Below are 25,186 nucleotides of genomic sequence, written 5' to 3' on the forward strand. Positions count from 1 at the left end.
CGGCAGCTGCTTTCACTCTGTCTGGATGGTTCTCTCCCAACTGTCCACCTGACTGACTCCCAGACGTCCTTCGAGTCTCCACTGAAACACTATTTCCTCAGGTGGGTCTTCCTGACCAAGCCCACCTTGATTCTTTCCCATCTAAAGAAGCTACCTGCAGTCACAGTAACTTCTCAAATTTCTTTGATTGTAATTTTTTTATTGCTGTCTAAGCCTTCCCATTTTGAACACTGTTTTATGTATAAAGAAGATGAAAGAAAAATAGAATCCACTTTCCCTCACATCCACCAACTTCGTTCAGCGCTTTGTTCTAAACAACACTAGCAGAAGCTTTGGCCCTCCTCAGCATCTTCCCCAGGCGTCAGCCCACTCTAGGTTTTACTCTTTCTCATAAGTACAGCTCATTCAATACCTTTGGGAGTATTTCTAATTATGTGATCCTTTGTTCATCTGTTCTGCAAGCCATTTTCAAAAACTGATTTTATTAGAGCCTCTATGTAGCTTCATGAATTTCTCTAGTGATCTCTCTTTGGAGACTATGTGAAATGCTATTTTCAGAATTTTTTAAAGTTTTTATGAGTTCCTATTTCTAAGAACTCTGTTTTCTATCAAAGTTGCCCATGATTCCAAATTGCCACATGCAATCCTTACATCCCGGTCCTCACCTCACTCTTCATCTTAGCAGCACCCGACACAACTGACCACTCCCTTCTTTCTGAAACACCTCCTGGCCTGGGTTCCATGACGACACTCTCAGGGGCCGGGGGTTCTTTTCACTGGCTCCTTCTACACAAGATCCCTCGATGTTAGAATAAGCCAGAGCTTGGACCTTGGGGCTCTACTTCTTTCTCTCTCTAAAGTCTAAGTGATGTCCTCAAAACCATGTCTCTAAATAGCATCCACAGACTCTTGATTCTCAAATTAAAAAAAAAAAATTCAGTTACGACCTCTCCCAAGTGCTCTAGATTCTTCTTATATCCAAAAGCCCAATCTGACACTCCCATTTGGATGCCTAAGAATACATCATAGATCTTGAAACAAATTCTTCACTTCCCTTTCAAAACTGTGTTTCTCCTGGCTTTATCCATCTTAGGAAGAGCTTCACCATCTACCTACTCTCTTCAGTCTAAAACCTGGTGATCATTTTGGTTCTTTCACTTCTATATCCCCATCCCTTATCTAATTGATCAGCAAGTCCTGTCACCTCTGCCTTCAAATACATCCTAAATTTCTCTACTTCTCTCCAGGACCACTACTGCAACCCTAATCGACGTCACTGTCATCTCTGGTCTACTGGCACAGCCTCTTAACTGACCTCTATTCTACTCCGCACGCCATACAATGCATTCTCCTCCGGGAGGCCAGGGCGATCTTTTAAGAAGCCGGCCTCCTCCGAGGCTTTTCCTGACCACTGAATCACAGAGTGCCACTTCCCTGCCCAGGTCACTCTGTAATTATTTCATACTTTAAAACATTTTAACTAGCACTGAATTTTGTACAATGGTTAACTTAGGTGTCCATCTCCCCAAGCTAAAATGCAGTTCCCACGATGGTAACGTCTATCCCATAGGCTTGGAAGAATACCGAGGTTTGTAGGGTGCTCAGTATTTGCTGAATGAAGTTTCAACAGACAATATCTAAATCATAGTGTCGTCTCCTTTCATGCAGAATGAAAATCAAAAGCCGACACATTTACTAGGATTTTCAAAGCCCTCAGTGAGCTGGCCCCATTATCACCCCACCCCCTTTCAGGTCACCCCATCCCTCCCTCGGCTCCAGGTGTCCAGGCAGGCTTCTTTGCTGTTCCTGGACGATGCCAGGCAAACCCCTGATTGTTGTTCTTTCAGTCTGGAAAGCTCTTCCTCCCCGTAACCACATGGCTCACTCCCTGGCTTCCTTCAGATCCACATTCAAATGTCATCTTCTCAGTGAGACTTTCCCTGGGCATCCGATCTAAAATTTCAACACTCCCTGGGCTGTGTCACTACTGCTTTCTGCGTGCCTCCTCGGATGCACATTCTCCCCTTAGCACTTATCTGTGATGGAGTGCAGATCCAACTGCTCACCTTCCTTACTCTCTGTCTCCCCAGGAAAGGGCAAGCTCTGTGGGATCCGGGAGTTTTGTCCGTTTTTTCCACTTCTGTCCAGACAGAGTCCAGAAGAGGGCTTGATGCTATTAATGAACATTTGTTGAATAAGTGAACAAGAAACTTAAATTCTTTTTCTCAATACGTTCAGTCATTGTTTAGTTAGAAAAGACAACTTACTGAAGGTTTTTTTGGCTATGTGTTAAGCAGCATTTTATTCTCATGACTGGTAATCTAGACAAGTTTCCTTCATTTAAGGAAGGCCCATGAGAAAAGGTTAATATTTAAAGAATATGAATAATGACTGCAAAGGGTGTGAAGTACATTAAATAATTACTCTCAACTCCATTCATGGGGCTTACAGTAGGTTTTTATTATGCTTAGTGGTGTTGCTACTGCCTACTTCCATATAGTAAATGTCAGCTCCATATTACACCTAATAATGAGTGAAAAAATCATTCCTCTTTGGCAGCCGACTCTAGAAACTGACATACCCTTCATGAGAAACATCTGGTTTATCCCGTCTGTTTTTACTGTAATTGTTTTCCTGCAGCTCAGCATTACAATTAGTTGCTCAAGAGCTGAACTATTGGTTAACCTACTCTGATGAATCAACTCAAGAAACTGGATTAATTGTGAGATGAGCTTTATGTGAATAGTTGGTCTGTGTTTCATGCTCTCCTGATACGAAAGACCAAAAAACTAACCAGGAATGTCCCAGGGTGAGGGCCGGTAAGTGCAGGTTTCTGTTCTGCACCACCTGGGGCTGTGGATGATTTCCACTTTTCCAGAAGTACAGTTAAATAAATGAAAAGCAATTTAGAAACCAGTAGAGAATATTAGTATAAGCTGGTGTGTCAAGGAGCTGAGAAGATCAATTATATTAGGGATACCTTCCCTATTGGGTCAAATATTCCTGTTCCCGAAATGGCCTATGAGAGAGCTGTGGTTTGCTTACACTTGACAGATTCCCTTTATTCCTTCTTGGCATCTTTGAGAACAGGCTTATCCAGTTTCATCTGCAATGTTTTGTTCTCCTTTCGAAAGCAAAGATGGTTAACATTTTATGGGCGGTCACTCTCGGTTCTTGAGCAGAAAAGCTTCATTAACATTAAATGATCTGTCAAGACGACCCTATTTTGGCCGTCCCTAAGAATCCCCTCTTGCCTTCAAGAAGGACTGATTTCCTCAAGGTAGAGGATTATGGTAGGAAGCTGTGAAAAATAACTATTTAGGGGGAACAGCACAAGGCAAGTACGGCTCTTACTTCATACTACAATTTGGACTTCATAATAGTAGCTTGAAAATTCAATAAACAAATTCCTGAGGCTATAATGCCGAAGTTAACTTTTCAAATGCAGAACTATATAACCATGCATATAAAAGATATATATTTATATTACTGAAGATGTGTGAATGTAACTAAATATTAAGAACCATAAACATTTTTCTTTGAAACAGAACTAAATGAAAATCCATAGCTATTATTATGTTAAATAATTCTGTTGCTAATAACTCCAAAACTATGTGTTATTCACTTGGGCTTAATTTAATAACGTACTCCCGAAACACCTGGAATGTTATACCCTTAACTTTAGGTCTTGAAATAAAAAGCAGTAACTATGTTCTAGGGGTGCTGACTTGAACCAAACTACACTTTTTTGTAGGAACACAGCCTTTAGCTTTGCTCCGGGACATTTCACTTGCTTCAATAGTTTTCAGATGACTAGATAACGTTGTTCCGGGTGGGAGACTCTCGGAAACCAATTTACTGTGACCACTTGAACCAACACACAGGAACGCACCCTCCGCGCTGCAACCTTCGGGGCAGAATTCAGAAGGAACGGGGTAAAAACCCTGGAAGACACAAATCACCTTTGATTTCTCTGTGGCCGTTTCACGTGAGGACATGCCACGATAGCCCGGCTTCCCTCGCTAAGTGATTGCCCCTTAAGTGAAACTCTAAACGCATGACGATGATGGTGAATTGTTACTCTGGTTGTTTCTGAGGTGCAGATGGAAGGAAGCTGCCAGCGCTGCGCCTGGTCCTTTTTCGATCCTGACCAGCTGTTTGACAGGCACGGACCAAAGCGCGGACAGACAACCAGCCGCTTCCCTGCGGCCGCCCGCGCGCACCTCCCGCCGCAGCCGGATCTCCGCGGGCCCGCGGCCCCGCGCCCCGGCTCACTTCCTTCCCGCGCGGGAGCCGAGCCAGCCCCGGCTGGGTGGGGACACATTCCGGCGGCAGCAGCCCGGCTCCCCCCACTCACCAGCCTGCGCAGTTCGCTGGCGAGAGGTGTCGGGTTTCTGGGGCTTCCTTCCCCTTCCCGCGCGCGCGACCTCCTGGGCTCCGCCACCAGCCACGACCCGGGCTCGGCCTCCCAGGGCGGCCGTCCTGGGGACGGCTCCTGCTCTCGCAACCTGTGGCGCGGGATCGGGCGCACGCCGGCCGGTCCCCGCGCCCGCCCGCGAGCACTGCGAGTGGCCCGACGCGTAGCGCCACCCCCGGGCCCGCCGAGGCGCCGGGATCCGGGAGGTTTGTGTGAGAAGAAGGCGTGTCTCCCGGCCCGGGGCGGGCGGGCGGGCGGCGCTCGCCCTGGGGCTGACTCAAAGGCGCCGGGCTCCGGCTTCAGTTCTCCAAGCGCTGGCAGCCAGCTCATTTTGAGTCCTTGATTTTCGCGTGTGCTCTTTGCTTTCTCTTATTCAGAGAGCCCAGGGCACTGTGAGAAGTGCTTCCGATGCACTGCATTCTCTCCCGGGAGGGGTGGGGAGGTGACAGTCTCATTAACTAGCGAGCGAGCCAGGAACTGGCACTGGGGCGCAGAGAAAGGAAATAAAAGGGGCTGGATGGAAATCCGTGTTTTAAAAGTTAGGATCTATTCATACGAATACGTTAATCAGTGTGAACCACCCTAATCTTTGCCTCCTAAAATCATTTCAGAGATCTGCCGGTTAAGTAGGAGTCCTGTCTATGAAGTCAGAAGTCAGGAGCACACACATTCACTGAGCTGAGCTTTATTAAGTACCTGCTACGTGGCAGACCCTGCTCTAGACACTTTCGATTCATTCGTCCACAACCAAGATCCTGGCTGGCCCTGTTGCGGTCACATTTTCAGACGACTCTGGCATCCCTGGTATACAGCCTGATGGCACAGGTGAAAATCCGAAGTTGAACATATAATAGCAATTGATTTTTTCCCTCTGTGAAGAAAATCAAAAAGTTCCAAATCTGTTGCTTGCATTCATGTTGGTAAACAACAAAGTGATTGCTTAAATTTTCATTGTTTGACCCAGTTCTGACAGGGTGCCTTAGAGACAATCTGGGAGGCACTGCCATTGTCAGCTAGGCATTATCTCCTGGAGAAGTGCTGTGGAAGAGGAGGGGGAAAAAAAGAGCCTAAAACCAAAACCAATTGCAAACAAACAATAGCAAAGCAGTGGAAAAGAAACATGTTGGAGAACATATTTGGTTTCACAGAAATCTTGTCTATTCCATTAGGAAAACACAGACAAATTTCCATTCTCTGTGCCTCAATGTTCTTATCTTGAAAATGGGGATGATAAAATTCTTTCATAGGGTTAGTGTGAATAAACGAGTTCATACCAGCAAAGTACAGAGAACAGTGCCCAGCACAGTGAACTCCATACGTGCATGGGCTCGACTTATTATTTTGTAAGTATATGGAGCACGCATCTACTTCATTCTCCCAAAGTAAGGTCCAGGTCATCAAAATTATTTTTATTTACTAGGAAAAAGCATAGTAGGTTCAGGTTGTAGATTTTCAAAACACATATTCTGGGAATCTATATTTATAGTAAATCTACTCTGCATCCATCAGCAGTATCTATATAACAAGTGTGTGTCTATGGGCCCTGAGAGAGAGAAAAGAAATACATGAACAACTTCAACTTTCTTCCACTGTGTAGCACATTAATTTAAAATGGTTCTCTGCACATGATCTAAAATGGCAATTTGTCTTCTTCACCTAGTTCACGTGTTCACTTCCACTAACCCTAACAGCTATTACTTCCCATGTTCAAGAGCGTTTATAAAGCCCTGTCCCCAGATCATCTCACTTGACTTTCACAGCATTGCTTTGAAAGAAGCAAGGCATCTATTATTTTTATTGTCCCTGTTTTTAAGAATGAAGAAATTGAGGTTCATAAGTCCCGACAATGTGCCCAGAATCACGAAGGTCCATGAATGTAGAACTCAGGTCTGCTGCTCAGGAAGGCAGAGCTCACTGCGCTCAGGACACCGGGCTGCCACCCTCCTGCTTCTGGAAAAAGTGCCTGTCGTGAGGAAGTCTAACACATTTATCTTCTCTTCTCCTCGTCACCCTTCCCCAGATAAGGAAGGAAGTGTGCCAGCGGCCTCGCGGGGTTAACTTGCAGGGACAGCTTTTCTGTAGTCACTTGCCACTGAAGTCCTGCCTTTCAGTTCCGAGGCTCAGAGGCACGAGTGTTACCTGGTGACGCTGCCGACCACTCAAGAGAGGTGGAGCTTTTCCTTCCCAGTGTGAAGAGGGGTCCAAGGAGAAGGCAGGGGGACGACATGAGCGAAATGATTCCTGGCCACTTCATGAAGGCCACTTTGACCGGAAGTAGAGCAGAATAGAAGACCCTGGGGAGCCAGTGAAAACAAGGCGACAGCATCTTGTGTCGTAACAAACATTAAATGCCTTTCTGCGTCTGGAGTTTATGTGGCACAAATCAAGTAGACAATTTCTGTCAACAGGTTTATCATTGAATAAATACAGCATATATAAATATACATGGAAGACTCCTAGTTAGAAACGGTAAATTGACCATGTTTTACCTCCCCTTCCCCGAACTCCTCAGACACAAGAATAAATTAATGTTCTGAATGTTATGAAATCGTAAAGACAACTAAAAGGGAGAAGAGACATCAGGAGACAAAAGAAACTGCTATGGACTGTTTGGAAGAACCTAAGTCAGACAGAGGCTCAGTAATGCTGAGAAGAGGAGGAGTCTGTACACTGCATGCCTCAAGAAAGGGTTATGGGTAAGAAGCAAGACAGTTCTCCCTACATAACTTGGGAAGCTCAGGCCCAGGAGGCAAAAATACCACCATGGAAGGAGGCCAGCTGGTGGGGTGAACCCCAGGGTCTGGTTAGACGTCTGTATACAGAATGCTTGGACCCAAAGTTTCCTTCCCCACTGCCGTGCAAGCAACCAACCATAAGTTCCTCCATCTGCTCAACTCATCCTTCAGGAGACTGGAGGTTTATTTCCTGGAGAAAGTAAACTAGAGTAATTTGTGGTTTAACAAGATGAACTGAACAAATGCATTTTTATTTTGCTGCTGCAGAAAACGAATTAAAAAGAAATGTACATACAAGACAGTAAAAAAAAAACCTCTTGAAATTGAAAATATACTCAAAAATTTAAAAATTTGACAGGTGGGTTATAAGATGAAAAGTTCAGGAGAATAAATTTTTAATTAAGTAATTAATTATCTAAACACACCAAAATGTATCATTCTGATATATTAGAGGCCCAGGAATAAAGAGAAGAACCTAAAACATCTTCTAGAAACATAGAGCAGATCACATACAAAGGAAAGGAATAAAAATTGCTTTGGATTTCTCAAGAGCAATAATGGGCCCATGAATTCTTTAAAATGCCTTTGCATTTTATAAATATAATTATTTTGAAATGAGAATTGTATAGCCAGACAAAATGTCAGCCAAGTGTGATTAAAGATATTTTTAGACATGTAAGAATTCAGAAATGTACTTCCTTTACTGTTTTTAAGGGAGGATCCCCAAACAAGCCTATAAATCAAAAAAGATGTAGAGATGGAACCCAGGAAATGGAGGCCCAACACAGGTGGGTAACAATCGGCCTGGAGGGAAACAAAAGGGAAGATTGCAGTAGAGAAGTCTCCAAAAAAAAAATTATTTACTGTTCACGTACATTTGAAAAATTATTGAGAATGTCTGTGTAGTGGAGGCTGGAAGTGCTCATCCAAGTTCATGTTCTCTTTTTCTTAAGTACCCCACTAGATTTCAATCCTTAGCCCTTTGCCAGAAGGGAGGCATATAACTGAGTTCTAGCCAATGATATGTGGTCAGTAGTGATGCACATCACTTCCAGAACATTCCCATAAAATGACCTATGAGATCCTGCATGCTTTCCCTGTTTCCTTATTAGTATCCAGACACAAAGACTCAGTGAAGAGCTCTGAGACCCTAGAATAAATTACAGCCTCGATATGAAAGAAATTTGTGGCTCTGAATGATTGTGTGGCATAGAAACCCTAGCTGCCACATATTGGACTGTAACATGAGCAAGAAACAAACTTACTCTGAAATAAGCCACTGAGACTTTTTTTTAAATTGTTTGTTAAAGCAGTTAGACTATTTTGACTCTTATAGTTTGAAAGATCATTTGGGAGCATTTATGAATAATTTACAGTAGGTACAAAGTATGCTAACAAGGTGGGAAAAAGGATATTAATAACTCTAGGAAAAACAAAAGGTTATGAGAAAGGAAACATACTGATAATATAGCATTTCATTCAGATGTGAAATTGTAATTATAATCAGAAAATGGAAACACTAACAAGAGAGTAACCATAAACTATGATACAACTGCATGTGGAGGGTGTGCATAGGGAGATGGTATATCTGTGTGCAAAACAACTAAATTCTCAACTATTATAACAGAGTCAAGAAACAATGTGTGAAATTGCCAAATAAACAGTAGGACAAGCAAACCATGTAGAAACATGCAAGTATGTACAATAAAAATCCACTGAAAAAGTCAAATGTTTTCCTGTGGGGATTGAGACTGAGTCTTAGGAGGAGATCTATATTAGTTTATAAGAACTTGAACACCATTTTTTTAAAACTATGAGATATATTACCTTAATAGAAATAATATTAAAGTAGTCTTAAAATATATATAGGGAAGTAAAAGACATTTGTTCAACAGAGAAAACATGACAATTTATTATTAAAGTATTTGCATATATTTTTTGCATAGTAATCTACAAGCAGTGGAGAAAGTGAATCTGGGGTGCAGACTGAAGATAGATTTGAAAGGACTGTACAATCTTTTATTCATTCAACAAACATTTAAGTAACATGTGCCCAATACTTGAGGATGTCAGATGTGGGGTTAAAGCGAAGAACAAAGAGGAAAAATAAAAGGTGTTCTATAAGAAAATGAGTATTTTAAAGCTTTAATCAATAAATACATTTGGTTTCTTCTCTTGTCCTAGGTGATATGAGCCACTGACTTAACTTTTAGGGTAAGATACTGCCTTTCATCTTTCAAAATACTCTTAAAAACTGCCATCTTGTCTCTTGAGTTGAAACCCACGCTGATGAGTTCAGAGGTTTCCTAATTCACCCCACTCCTGGGACTGCAGAAAAGACTTTGCCAGGTAGTCACACACGAGGCTGCCTCCACCCTCCGCTGATCTGCAGTTCATATGATGTATGTCTAATCGCAAATAAAAATCAACTCCTCCCCAGTTTGAGGAAACCCCACAGCATGACTAAAACTCACAAGACTGGACTCCCAGGTCACGCCAGTTTTCCTAACTGCTTTCAACGATGTAATGTCAAGGAATATATATGCCTACGTGAATTATTACTGGCAAATTACTTTAAATGTGTAACACATCAAAACCTATTTTAGGCATCAAAGTGGACTTGCTCACGTAATTATATGTACAGCATCTATTCTATGGTTAGGTTTTAACCTCCCCACTTCTGACTTCCTTTTGCCTCAAGTTTCTTAGAATGTGAAATGGATGTAAACTGGGATATTACATAGAAATTATTTATAAGAGTCTAATTCTTTCTAAGTTAAAGGAAAATTCTATGGGAAGGGGACCAAATGGTATCATGAGTAATGTTTGTATGTAGCCACAGTAGTGTGGTTATGCCATAATTCTGTCTATGGAGAGTATCAGACCCCTTTATAAACTAAGAAATGTTGTAATTACGGACAAAATTACAATTACAAAATTGCTCACGCAATTTATCAGATTGATTAAGGAGAAATAAATTAGTATTAATAAAAACTCAGTAGATAAGAAAGAATGTAATGATAATACATATGCATACACATATAGTTACATATCAACATATATAACTGCATGTGTGAACATAAGTATGGTTACTGACAAGCACATGAAAAATGTAAATGTGTATACGCTTGATGCTAGCTTTATAGCGAGCTACAAAATAAAATGTTATATGAGCCTATCATACAAGTGTAAACAAATGTATGGCGATTCTTTCCATTTTGCCAAAATATGTTATCAAAAAACTTCAAATTGTGACGCCACTCAGGAATAATTAAATCTTTCTTAAATTACTTTGCCTGTGTTTTAACCAATTATTGGGTGATTCGTCCAAGCATCCAAACTAACAGTGAGCCATAACTTAGGACAATGTTTACACATTGTGACTAATTTATAGTAAAGAATTTAGATTATATTTTTTTAAAAGTTATCATTTTAACCCAAATAGGCAACTGCTGTTGATTTACCCTTGAACACATATTTTTAAAAGAACAGTAATTTATGCAACAAAATTTCACAGTATGCTGGACATAAGAATGCTGTTACTCACTGTATCTCTCCTATGAGACTGAACATTTCCCAGAGTTCTTAACTTATTCAGAATAAGTTTCATGAAGTTCTTCAGTGACTAGCTAAAACCGGGTCAGGATAAAGGATCACTGAGGATTGAGATTAACGTCAAGAGTAGGATAGACATGCTGTGTCCTTTCTGCATGAAAATGGTACTATTAACAACACAGAATTTTAGCCCTTCACGCCTCATCTATAGTTTATTAGTACTAAATAATCAAGTCTTATGCCCAAAATGCTTTGCTTAGGGTTAAGTTTGGATTTGGCAGCTACTTTAGTTTTTCACTTATTTGTGTTTGTTTATACCCCAATTTGTTTCAGAAAGATGATAATTTTTTTCTATAACTGCATAAAGTACAGTAAGAAAAATAAAACTGAAATTGATAACATTTTTAAAAACTAGGCAATAAAAATAAGATCCAAATTTACAAAAGAGAATATTCAGATATCCAGCAACCATAAAAAGGTGCTCACCATCATTCGTCATCAGAGAAATGCAAATTAAACCATAATGAGATACAGCTATGCACCTACCAGGATAAGTAAAACAAAATACTAAGTGCTGGTGAGGACGTGGAGCAAATAAAATGTTCACTCGCTGCCAGTGGGTTTGGTTTGACTATCTTGGAAAACTGAACCTGGGCAGAGATATGGCCCACTTTAAATATATGGTTTGTAGAACTCTGTTATGTGTTCACCAGAAGTCATTCACAAGAGCTATTTATCGTAGCTGCAAGCTGAAAAGAACCTAATGTCCATTAATAATAAGAAAAAAAATTAAATTTCAGTGTATTCATAAAATGGAATATTACACATCAGTGAGCATAAAGTATGTCTACCTGCAACATTAGCGAATCTCACAGGCATAATACTGAATGAGAATACCCAGACACAAAGCAATATATCCTCTAGAATTCCTTATATGTAAATTTCAAAGTCAGGCCAAATTAATCTATAGTGTTAGCAGTCAAAACGGTGATAATCTTGTGGGGACTGGAGTCGTGACTGAGAAGAGACATAAGAGGGCCTCTTATGATGTTCTGTTTCTTCATTTGTGTGCTGCCTATGTAGGTACACTTGTTTTGTGAAGTTTATTCAGGCTTATATGTACAACCTGTACACATTTCCATATGCATTTTGTTCAGCAATAAAATTACCTTAAAATGTAAGTTAACAACCAATTAAAATTGAAATGAGATTTAAGGTGAAAAAGAGAATGTGAAAGGATAAAGTCCGAAGTTCGACTAGTACAGAAAAATCTCTTTTCTAACATTAGTTATATTTGTTAGAGACCATGAAGTCAGTATGATTCATTACATCCATGAAAAACAAACATGTTGCTCAAGAGACAAGAGAATTAAGATCTTGCTCCCACGCTCATAAAGAGGAGTCATCTTACATAATGAGCTCTGACTTCCAGAACATCCTGATAGTAAAATACCACAAGGAATTGGGGTGGCCTCTTAAAATGGCCATCAGTGCAGATGGGTGGCATTAATAGTAAACTTGAGTTCAGTAACCGTAAGTAAGTAGCTCTATGGGTAAATGAGGGGCTGGCAAAATGACATTCTTTGCAGGTTTAATCTAATTGAGGAACTGATTTTAGAGTAAGGAACTGATAGGTTTTATCCTCAGTACATAGATTTTGGTAAGTCCTCAGGCAAGTGGACTTGGGGCTGTCTCCCCAGCAGCACTTGGAGAGCAACCATTGCATTGCTGGTTAAATGAGCATCCATGGGCTTCAGCCAATGAGGGCAAGAGTGACATCTTGTTATGAAAGCTGAGAAGCTTGGCATGGGTATGTGTCTGCATAGAAGGGCTCCCTAGTGCTGCTCAAGGTTACACCAAGGGAGGCTCCTCAGCAAGCAGTTTGGGGTCTCCTGTAACACACACATCACGTCCCTGAAGTTCCACTTCGTGGAGCATTAGTGCAATCCTTGGAGGAAAAAAAACAGGACTAAGTGTAACCCATACATTTTCAGTGGAACAATGTTACCTGTAAGTGGGTGAAATTCTTTCTTGCAGAGTGAAATAATCTTACTCTTTTTATGTATAAAACACAGATATACATATAGCACTAAACAGATACGCAGTCTATCTGTGGCATTAAAATTTCATGGTTGGGGGCAGTTATGGGAAAAAAATGATGGAAAAGGCTTCTTGGGTGAGGGGTTGTGTGAAATAAGGGTTAGGAAACACTGATGTAATCAAATGCAAAACACAAAATAATAACAGCTACCCTTCTCCAGCCCCAACTCAGAGAAGTATTCACAGACATTTAAACATTTAAACTGGATCACCATAACCTCACTCAGTATCCTTCAATAGAAATAATTTGTAATATATATTCTCAGGTAAATGAATAAATTAACTCAGTTAAATGTTGGAATATGTCTTATAAAAAGATAAATTTGGTTTTAGAATATTAATATTTTACCTTGGTTATTGTTCTATTAATGTCACTCCTATGCTGGGAAAATAAAAATTGCATTGTACTGCTTAACAATCTTGGTCTTTCTATGATCTGTAGTAGGAGGGGATGGATATAGCTTGCTCAATAAGTGTATCTTGTGGTTGTTAAAAATAAAAAGTAGCCGGAGGGTAATATGCTCTGGAGCACTCGAGTGGAATATCTGCTTGAAATTTATTTTTAAAAATAGCATTTTTTTTTCACTGTAACTGGTGAAACAATGCAAAACCACACAAAGAAAAGTTCCCCCATCCCATTCCATCCTCTGCCCTTGAGTTAATCAAAGGTATTTCCACAAGCTTCTTTATTTCTTCCAGCTTTATTGCGACATAATTGACGTAGGACATTGTGTAAGTTTAAGGTGCACCATGTATTGATTTTATATATGAATATACTGCAAACTGATGACCACAATAAGGTTAGTTAATCACCTCACATAGCAAAAATTTTCTGTGTGCGGTGAGGACTTTTAAAATCTACTCTGTCAGGCAACTTTCAAATACACAATATAGTATTGTTAACTCTATTCACCATACTGTATATGGCATTCCCAGAAACTGAGTCATCTTATAACTGGAAATTCATACCCTTCGACCACCTTCACCATTTCCTCCACCCTCCACCCCCTGCCACTGGCAACTACCAATCTGCTCTCGGTTTCTACAAGTTCGGTTTTTTAGATTCCACATATAAGTGAGATCATAAGTGTCTTTCTCTTTCTGACTTATTTCACTAAGCAGAATGCCCTCTAGTTACATCTATGTTACTGCAAATGGCAGGCCTTCCCTCTTTTATGGCTGAATAATATTCCACTGTGTGTGTATCACGTTTTCTTTATCCATTTTTCCATCGATGGACACTTAAGATTGTTTCCATGTCTTGGCTACTGTAAATAATGCTACAGTGAACATGTCGGCGCAGATATCTCTTCAAGATAGTGATTTCATGTCCTTTGGTCAAACACCCAGAAGTGGAATTGCTGGATCATATGGCAGTCCTATTTTTAATTTACTAAGGAACCTCTATAAATGTTTTCCGTAGTGACTGCAACTATCTGCATTATCACCAACAGGGCACAAGCCTTCCCTTTTCTCCATGTCCTCACCAACACTTGTTATCTCTTGGCTTTTTGATAACAGCCATTCTAATGGGTAAGAGATATTTCACGGTTTCCGTTTCCATGATAATTATCTGATGTTGAGCACTTTTTTCATTTGATTATCTTCCTTGGAAAAATGTCTATTCAGATCCTTTGCCATTTTTAAATCGAATTATTTGTGGGGTTTTTTGTTATTGATTTGTATGAGTTCTTTATATATTTGGATATAAATCCCTTATCAGATATGTGGTTTGCAAATATTTTTTCCCATGCTGTAGCTTGCCTTTTCATTTTGTTGATCGGTTTCTTTTTTTTTTTTTAACATTTTTTTATTGATTTATAATCATTTTACGTTGTTTCAAATTCCAGTGTAGAGCACAATTTTTCAGTTATACATGAACATACATATATTCATTGTCATATTTTTTTCTCTGTGAGCTACCATAAGATCTTGTATATATTTCCCTGTGCTACACAGTATAATCCTGTTTATCTATTCTACATTTTGAAATCCCAGTCTATCCCTTCCCACCCCCACCCCCTTGGCAACCACAAGTCTGTATTCTATGTCTATGAGTCTATTTCTGTTTTGTATTTATGCTTTGTTTGTTTGTTTTAGATTCCACATATGAGCAATCTCATATGGTATTTTCCTTTCTCTTTCTGGCTTACTTCACTTAGAATGACAGTCTCCAGGAGCATCCATGCTGCTGCAAATGGCGTCACGTTGTCAGTTTTTATGGCCGTGTTGATCAGTTTCTTTGCTGTGCGTAGGCTTTTTGGTTTGATGTGGTCTTACCTGTTCTATTTTGCTTCTGCTGCTTGTGCTCTGGATGTCATATCCATAAAATCATCGCCAAGATTGATGTCAAAGAGCTTTTTCCGTGTTTCCTTCTAGGAATTTTATGGTTTCAGGTCTTACGTTTGAGTCTTTAATCCACTCTGAGTTACTTTCGAGTGTTGTAAGATAGGGGTCCAGTTCCATTCTTTTGTGTGTGAACATCCAGTTTTCCCAGCCCCATTTATTGAAGACACTATCATTTTTCTGCTGAGGATTCTTGACTCTGTTTCCAAATACTGGTTGACCATTATATGTATGCACAAGCTTCTTAATGTTCATATACAAGTTTTTTTTTTTTAAAAAAGAATAGTTATATAAATAAATCTGGATCATAAATCCGGGTCTATAATAGCTTTCCCGTTACAATGTCAAAGTTGAGTAGTTGCTGCAACAAAGGAGCAGCTATATGACCCACGAGCTTGAAACACTTAATATCTGACCCTTTACAAAGAAAAGTTTGCTGTCCCCAACAATAGAGCATTTAGTTAAATAAATCCTTGTTCATCCATTTGATGGAAAATTGAATCCATTAATGTGTCATTGTAAAAGAATGTTTAATTAAATGAAAATAGATTCACAACACATATGAACCAAGCAATTTAAAACAATACACAGGCTGAAGTCAGTTTTTGTTCATACACATCTGCATCTGTATCTGTGTCTATACACACACACAGTACTATGTGGGGTGCTTAGAATTGAAGTTGCCCATCGGTCAGAGTCTGATAGGCCCAAGATCCATTTCTGAGCCTACCAATTATGAATTGTGTGGAAACGGGTTAAGTTACCTTGCCTTATTGTTCCATTTCCTTTTTTATAACACTGGAGATGTGCTATCTGTGCAACACAGATAGCTCTCATCCCCTTCCAAAAACTGCTCTGAGGTGAATTAACATAGCATTACCTGTCCCTTACGGTGGTTTAATTATGAAATGAAATGGAAGTTTGAATGTGATGTCTAGCGCAGAGCAAAGCATACTACATTATAAATTCTCCTTCTCCCTCTGCTTCCAACAGACAATAGGAGAGACAAGAAACTCCTATCTTATTATTTCTTTTTCAATAAGCAGATGGAATAGAAAAAGAAGAAAAGAAAACCCCTTTCAAAGCCTGGGACATTCTTCACCACAGTGATAGACAAGGACCACAAAGCCCCAGAGAAAAAAAGGCACAACTGACAGCAACATGAGAAAAGGGTATTAATGTATTTCTATGCCATGACATCTGGTTTCTTCTCTGAATTATGTCAATTAAGGCCATAACTGCAGAGGATGAAAGAGCAACTATGCCTCTTATTTGTTCTCTTCCCCATGCATTGACTTAGAATTATCATTTACATCGAGAAGCAGTAAAATATGTCTTAAGTTATTAGCTTTATTTGCCATTATTTTGTGTATTTATATCATACATATATAGAGATATGCGTATATGTGTACCTATGTGTATACATACATACATAGGGGTAATTTTCCTTACATTAAAGGTTAAATTATTCATTTTATATTTAAACCATTAGAAATAAGAATGTGATTAACAAATGTAATTCCTAAAACATCCTTGTTACTTAATGTGGAGTCACAGAAACTCAAAATCTGAAAGCAATTGTCCAGGTCAGAATTTTCCAGACTCTCCTCCAAGGAATACTGAGTAGGAAGGGTTCTGCAGTCAGTCTGCTTTGGGAAACACTGCTTCTGCTACTGCCTCTTCACATTCACAATGAGGGCAGCAAACACATTAAAGTGTCTGCAGTAATAGAACTCTTCGGTCTAACTGAGCCTGTCTTATCTTAAATAATTTGGCAATGAAAGTTCTTTACTCATAAACTCCTATTTCACATCTCCTAGAAGTATTGTTCCCAGAACATCTGTAAGCCTTCATCTAGTTTAATTCACTCTTTCTATAGATAAGGAAACATAATCATGTATAACAAAAAAGTGCACTCTGCAACTCATAGCCTCAGTTCATTTCTGTTTGCCAGCCATTGAGCTAAATGTTATCCAGATCCTGAAATAATGCTGAATACCTATTTATCTTCCCTCCAGCCCCAAACTCAAAAAATGGCAATGAAAGAATTAAAAAGGTATTAACCCACAGAGACAAGGGTAAGAAAAAGGAGCAACAGATATGTTGGCGTTAGCAAGCAGATGCATGTGTGCTGACTGCCTTAGCAGGGTGGCGGAAACCGCTAAGTCTCCACATGGGGGACACAGAGGAGGACGGCGGATTCACTAGAGACACACAGGACTGCTTAAATATCGTGTGGGTATGAAGCTGACATACAAGGACCGAGTGAACATCGCTATGTACATTCCTCCTCTCCTACCCAAAGTTTAGGAAATGCCTATTTCTGAGTGACTCAGGTGGGTAGTGAAGCACAGGAAGGCTAAAAGAAGAGCAATAAAACAATCTAGATTCTTATGATTATTCATTTTTTTTCATAGGAAATGCATCAGTTTCAAGTAACCGTCACTGACCACTGACTATATAAAAGTGATGGACTAGATTCTGGGGATACAAAGATTATCTCACAGTAAAATTCACATGAAAGCCATGATTCCTGGTCTTAAGAAGTTTACCACTGCAGGGGTTGGGGGATTCATAAAGTTTTGCTGCCTTTTTCAGACATTTATTCAACAGGTATTTAGTGGGCACCTGCAAATTTTGTGAGGTCCCAAGTTTGAATTTCAGAACTATATTAGTTCAAATAAATTCCATAACCACGCTAATCCCTTGTTTCCCCTTTCATATAAAAGGGATAATAATCATGTCATAAGCTGCATGCCTGAAAACACTTTGATAGATATTTCTGATAAATATATAAAAAATCAGAAAACACAGAAGTTCCTGGAATTAAGTTTTGTTCAACCAAATTTATTGGGAGCCTACTAAGCGAGAGGACTTACAACGGAACCCAAAAGTTTAATCTTACCAGAAGTGAACGGGGTACGGGGAAGGGATTACAGATGGGCAGGAGGCCACGTTAGAGGTGACGGATCTATTCACTGTCTTGACTGCAGTGATGGCTTCATGACTAATATTCATGGGTCAAATATATCAAATTATGTACTTTAATTAGGTCCAGTTTATGAATTAAACTTCAATAAAGCTGCTTTAAAAAAAGGAACACAAATATAAAACTAGGCTTAAACCTCAACCCCTTAAAGGGGACACCATCATCTTTATATTGAACACCTCCCCCTCCTACTTTTAACTCCCTCAGTGTGGGGTACATTGTAAGCACTGGTTCTTCTATTTTACATTTTGAAGATGCTGACTTGTTTAAAGATGCTTACATGCATATATGGTATACTTTTGATAATATTTTCAGATCAATATTCTTGCAACTTCAACTTATACAAATGTTGAAAAGTTGGACAGTGAGAAAAATAAGATTATGATTACTTAGATTCTTAATAGTAAAACCAAGGTTTTTAAGCTTTTTAAAAATCAATACAATCCAAAATATCATTATCTGTACATAAATTGGCATGAATGTACTCTACAAAGCAACTGAAGAAAGACAATTTTCTGAGAAATTATTCCTAATGTGGGATCGAGTTAGTAATGTTTACACCTAATTTTTGGATCGTGTCTCATACAGCATGCAGGTAGCCGCTCAACAGACGTGCTGCTGTATTGAAGGGAGTGATTATTTTATAATCAACTATCTACTTAATGAAAGCATTTCTAAGAATGTTTGGCTCCCAACCCTTCGTTTTGACTTTTGTACTAGCTAAGCTTTTACTGCAATAACAGACTACCATAAATCACTCCAATCTGCAGTATCTTAAACCAACGTTTATTCTCTAATTGGGAAAATTTCATTCAAAACATTTTATCATGTATTCATTATGCTAATAACTCTTTCCTTAGGGAAAGTTTTCCTGTGGACCCTGGGTGGCATCACGGCCTTCCTTCTGCCTCCCCTGAGCAATCAATCTGTTCATAGTTCCTGGTCTAGTAAACGCTCTTCTCATTTTTGAGCATGGCTAGATATTAACTAATTACTTTTCATATCTTTATTTTAATTAATTATTTTAATTTTAATTAATATTTCATATTAATTCTGTTATTTTAGTGATGGGGTATTTAACTGCGTATTGATTGAAAACTGGAAGCTTTTAAAGTTATGTATGTGTGTGTGTACACATGATAGTAATTTTACATTTTTGATTGTAGATTGGAAAGAATAAATTGGTTTCATTTGTTCAGTAAAGAACTGAGTGATCAGTCATAATACATATTTTTAAAACAAATTCACTAGTATACTGGCTTTGTTTGAATAGGCTGACGTGTGGTGTCTTTGTTGACGACTGTCAGGAATTTCCAATGTTCCTCACTATCTAGTTCTTCTCTACTTCAGTGTCTGTGAAGATGGACACTTTCCTGCCCTCTGATGTTTGCCTGGGCTATGGGATTGGTTTCAGCCAATGAAATATGGACAGGGTGATGGGTGCTATTCCAGGAGGAAACATTTCAGAGCCAGTGCACACTCTGCCTCGGTGATCACAGAAGCACGGATGGGATCGGAGATGCCAAAAGACCACAGCAGCTGGGAGCGCTGGGCCAGCACGCGGAGGACAGGGACAGCTGCCCCGAATGGGGCGCCCAGACCACACGTGAATAAGAAATAAAACTGCTCAGATACAGGGACTGTTTGTTAACACAGCACGGCTGAACTCATCCAGATGAGTACAAAGAACGTACAGTACCTTAGGAAGTAATCAACGAACAGATTTTAAATACTCATAATGGCATACATAATATGTAACCGACTTTGTTCTTACAGGATACCTTACTTTTATTATGATGGAAACTGGCTTTTGACTAGTTTTTAATCAATGTTTAACACGTAATTAGTGCAAAATTAACTCCTATTTTGAAAGATACAAACAGACTGGGAACAAGAAAAGACCTAAAAGACCAAGCCTTAGCGCCATGCACATCTATGTTCAGAGATAGATGATATCCCTGGAGATGATGAAATGATAAGACGAATGCTAAGGTCTCATTTATTTTCTGAACTGTTTCTTCCCTGTAGTTCAGACATGGTGGTTTTTGCAGTCTGCGTGCTGCCAGCACGGAGCTATCCCATTTCCAGAACTCATCTGTGAGCACAAGTGTCGATGGAGGGCGTGGCAAACTTGGTCGGTTCCCCACTGAGCGCTCAAGAACAAAACTATTACAGCGTCGCCAACAAGACGTTACAGGTGGTGCTTAAATCCCACAAAGGTATCATTACTGATACTCATCCACCAGGAATAAGACGAGCTTGTTTCCACGGCTGGCTGTCAAATGATATGCGTGTTGACAAAGGAAATTTGCTGGTTTTGTCAAAGGCTGGGGGTTAGTGGTGTGAGTCAAGTTATTGTGGTCACCCCTGTAAAGCCCCAAGTTCCTGGGGAGGTTATGTTGTTAGGGCAGAAAGGTGAGGACTTATAAAAGCCTCCTCAACTCTTCTGTGTGTTGCCCATTCCTACGTGAAAAGTTTAACCCTCAAAATAAGGCTTATCCTCAAAGTCAGCACCCATCAACGTGTGGCTTTTCTTTTCTGAATACTGATACTTCACGTGAGGGTGATATCTCAGAGCAGGACAAGAAGAGTTGAATGAAAATGAAATGCCAGTTGATGTAACTAAACCTCAAAAAGTCATTCAGCATTTCAGAATAAGCTTACCATCTTCTATGCAGTGCAATTTGCTCAAACCTACTCACGTTTACTTGTAAGAGATTTAGAATGTTTATTTCTGATTTTGAGCAGGTCGACAGTATTGCTGTGATTAATTTTTTGAATGTTATTTTTGCTAGTTGTTAACAGTTTACACATGGTGTTAAAGACTCATGTTTCTGACCCACTTGACCATCCCAGCTTGATCACAACTAACAAAACATCCTGAAAGCTAATCTATGCTGTTACACATTTGAAAGATGTTTACAAAAATTGCATGTATATAGATCTCAGACATGTATTTACATTCTACATATGTTATCTTCTTTCATAGATTTGAAAATTTCAAAGCCTTTGATTAATATATTGACATTAAATTTTTAACAGTTCTTCCTTCTATTCATTCCTGTGAACATTCATTGTCATTTTCAACCCATATTTATCTTTAAATAAGGCTTTTGTATTGTTTAAGAGTATAATGTAGAGACAGTAAGATTCACCATTTTTGGTGTATAATTTTGTATAAGTTTTGGTAAATGTATTTGGCAAATGTCATTCAGTCACCACTGTCAGATACAGAAAACTTTCATCATCTCAAAAAATTCCTCCATGCTCTCTGACCCCAGCCTTCCAGCAATTACTGATCTGTTTTTTATCCCTTTATTTTTGCCTTTTGAAGAATGTCAAATAAATGGAATCATATGGTAGATAACCTTTCTAGTATGATTTCTTTCACTCAGCTTAATGTGAAAGAGTGGGTTTGGTTTTTTTTTTTTTAATCATACACTGTCATTTCTCAAAATTTGGTTTCTTAATTCATATAACATTAAATATACATTTCTGCCGCACTTTTGTAATCTGATGTTTCTTATCTAGCCATTTCTAATGTAAATTAGAGAGATCAATTTCCTCAAAGTCTGTGGGAACAAATCCCTTTCCACTTCAGTGTCTTTGTTCAGGTTGCTTTCCCCTCCTGAAATACCAAACCCAGCACCTTGACACGTTCAAATCCTTCATGTGTCCCTACAGGATCAGATCAAGTCCTGCCTTCTCAAATAGTTCTCTCTGAAAAATACAGCCTAAAACAAATCCTGTGCTGAATTGATTGGTCATGTAATGCCTGAATTGTTTCAGTTTATTTATGTTTTCTCCCCAGCCAGACTGTAAGGTCTCTGAGAGCAAGGTAAGCTTCTAGCACGAGAAGGATGCATGCTGAGACCTATGACAAAGATCCGCAAAGGAGTCCCTTGAGAATCCCTGCGAAGGCGTGTTGAGGAAGAGCAGGGGGCTGGTACGCCTTCATAAACCAGCCTGCCGGGAGTTCAGGCAGAGCGAGATGCTATCCCAGGTCCCCAGCGAGTGTGCAAAATGAGGAGGATATTTTCTTTTGTGGACGGTATGTTTAGCTGGTACGGCTTTGAGGATCTCATGAAGATTGGTGTTACCACTGCTCACTGACTCACTGGCTGCAGGAACAGTGCTGCTGACTTCTAGTTGTCTTCAGAATTAACAGCTGGAGGGGGAAAGGCAAGTTCCTAACTGAGGAGCAGATGACTGCAAAAGAGTTGTTAAGTGAATACTATTTCTTGATGTCAAGACTGCAGAAAGGAACTTGAAATCTTCTATGAGAGCCATGAGATACAACACCTGGAACTCATTAACCCAAGAAGAGGTCACAGGTCAGTGTTAGTCGTCAATGGCTCCCTCAGAGTCCAGGGAAACTCATATTTCCTTCATGGTGGCGAAGAGCAAGGGATTCAAAACGAAGCCCATAGACACGGCTATGTGACAGTCACATGCTTTCCACTGTAAGAATTTCCAAACTGCAGATACTCTGCACTAGGATCAGCAGTCACATGAATCAGTGATTAAAGAGCCACCGATTCTTAAATGATATGCCTAATGCCTTTATTTCAGTAGAAAATGTATTTCCTACAAATAGGGACAACCAGTGGCTCTCAATACTATTTTATTAAGTAAGCAATTTTACAAACATTTAGGTGAACAAAGCTTAAATATTTTTCAAAATACACAGACTGAGCAGAGACTGTGATAAAACCATGCCCCACCCACCACTGCTTCAGTCCTTGGTCATTTCTCCTGTCTTTGAAAGATGTCTTAGAAATGTGTTCATTTCTCTGCAGATCCATGCAGGTAAATGCACCCTTTTCCCTAACACATTCTCCATGTGTAAGTCACCTTGCAAGTGACTGATGAAAAGAGCATGCCTTTTTAACACCTAACTGACCTAACAGAAAAAGAGACTGAACTAGAGAATCAATATGATGATAATTTTCATTGTGACATAATTCCTAACTTTTGAATTCAGTATAAATTTGATCTCTTAAAAATATGAATGAGAAAGAAGGAGCAGTGCCCCAGAGCATTAGGCAGACTGAGTTTTTTTCATTTGTTATTTGGATACTCCACGCTTGTACACACTTGGAATCAAAGCGACTAGCAAAGCAAGGAGATGAAAGAAGAGATGGCCCCTGGAATCAGTCCTCTCCGCCCCCCGCAAGGTAACACACAATACACTCCGTGTCATAGCAGGCTTCATCTCTCTAGGTAGACGCGGCTTCTGAGCCAAGCAGATGATTCAGATACCAGCACAATCCCCAGTCCTTGACCTAAGGCTGAGCACACTGCTTATCTGTACGGGTTGTCAACATATCTCAAAAACTGTGACTCTCCACCAAGCACAAGATGTGGGCATCGGAAACCAACAAGGAGGCAGCAGCAAAGTGCTCCGTATCTCTGAAGGAAATCCCACAGCTTGCAAGCAAATCAAGTGAACTGAATACATCGTTCAGTTTTATCACAGTGGGTCGTGAGGAAGCATCTAAAGCCGATGCTCTACAACAGAGCAACAAGAGCAACTGAGCACGGAATTTCACGTGTAAGGGGTCTGCCTCAACTTACGAGTAAGAAAGGCATGATTTTGATTTTTACTTATTCAATCCATGCATTTGGGGACCTAAATTAAATTTTCCGATACAGTGAGAAAAAAAAAAATCAGTGCTTTCAGAAGCATTTTTATTACTCAACATGGAATCCAATCTCTTGAACCTTGGTCTTCAATTTAGAAACTTAGTTTCGAACAACTAAAGGTACCTGTTTAGTGAATGTTGAGTCAACCTCGAGATTACATTCAACTCTGTTCATATTTTCTAAGAATGATCTGCCCTTCGTTTTCAGGGCATGTTAGCACCCGATCTCTAAACTCACAATCCCATGCTAGGATTTTCAAGTCAACACTATGGACTGGAGTCTTTTCAGAAAGGGAAGTCTTCAGCCACACTGGGATAAAGTCAAACTACTCACAGATTCTCCAAATGTATAGAGCAAATCATTACCATTTAAGATTGAGAAAATTGCTCTGTGCTTTGGCTAAACCTAGGACAATTAAAGTAGAAAGACATAAATCCATGCAACTGGAGAAAAAGGCAAATGTAAAATTTTACCATTATACAGACACTGATGGGGGAAAAAATGAACCAGAAGGGAAAAGGGTCTGGAACTATAAATGTTTCTATGGTGTTTTCTTGTAGAGCCTTTTGTGGGAATGAATGCCATCGTGACCCCCTCGTCTGCCTAAGTTTTTCCCCTTGCTACCTCTCTGACACTTGTTGAGAATCCTCCTTCCCTGCCCGAAACACCACTTAGAATAAATGCAAGAAGCCAGCACGGTGCCTCATGCACTTGGTAAGGCTTTGTTGCCCACTAGCTGAGATTTTGAGGGAGTCCTTGAATTGAACTGAGACCTCCAGAAAGCCCTCCCTCTCAGCTCTGCCACATCTGCCTCAACACTGCACGCAAACAGCCCATAGCGGTCAAAATCTAAAACAAAACAAAACAAGGAACAAAACCTTCAGATATATGCGAAACAGGTGTCTACATAGTAAGAAGCTCCCATCTGTCCTTCACCCAGAGACCCCACTCAAGTTGGACCTGCTGTCCCAAGAACATCTTTTAGAGCAATAGCATCCAGCGTCGACCGGAACCACGTGTTTCACTCAACTATCACAAATCTTCGATTTTTTTTAATCTAGGATAGCTCCTCAGCCTCTTCGCATCTTCATGAGCCTGACATGCTTGAAGGCGACAAACCAGCTATTCTAGGGAGTGTCTCTCAGTTTGGATTTGTCTGATGTTTCCTCCTTCCCTAACAGTCAAACTTTCATGTAACAGGAGTCTCACAGGGATCCTGTTAAAATGCAGATTCTGATTAATAAGATTATGGTGAGAGTCTTGGTTCTGCATTTCTAACAGACTCCCAGGCCACTGATGGTGCTGACTGCACTCTGATCAAAAAGAGCCCCTAAGACACCCGTGGAGAAGTGGAGGCTATAATCAGGGCTGATTACCCACCACCCCCTTCCTCAGGAC

At 39.8% G+C, this 25,186-nt stretch overlaps 1 protein-coding gene across 4 annotated transcripts in view; it reads right to left on the reverse strand.

Moving 5' to 3' along the window:
* Nucleotides 1-25,186, reverse strand: part of RAB27B (RAB27B, member RAS oncogene family) — a 139,391-nt gene that overhangs the window by 53,966 nt on the left and 60,239 nt on the right. The window contains exons 1-2 of one of the 4 annotated variants that reach the window (XM_072952190.1): nucleotides 4,358-4,629; nucleotides 2,067-2,173 (exon numbers count right to left, since the gene is read on the reverse strand). The exons of 1 other annotated variant lie outside the window; for it this stretch is intronic. The gene's annotated coding sequence lies outside the window, so the exon portion shown is untranslated. Of the gene's footprint in view, nucleotides 1-2,066; nucleotides 2,174-4,357; nucleotides 4,630-25,186 lie in introns of those variants that run through there. 2 more of the 4 variants (XM_072952191.1, XM_031692432.2) reach the window with 2 other exon arrangements.

This window comes from Vicugna pacos, chromosome 30 (genome assembly GCF_048564905.1).
Source record: "Vicugna pacos chromosome 30, VicPac4, whole genome shotgun sequence".
Lineage (NCBI taxonomy): Eukaryota > Metazoa > Chordata > Mammalia > Artiodactyla > Camelidae > Vicugna > Vicugna pacos.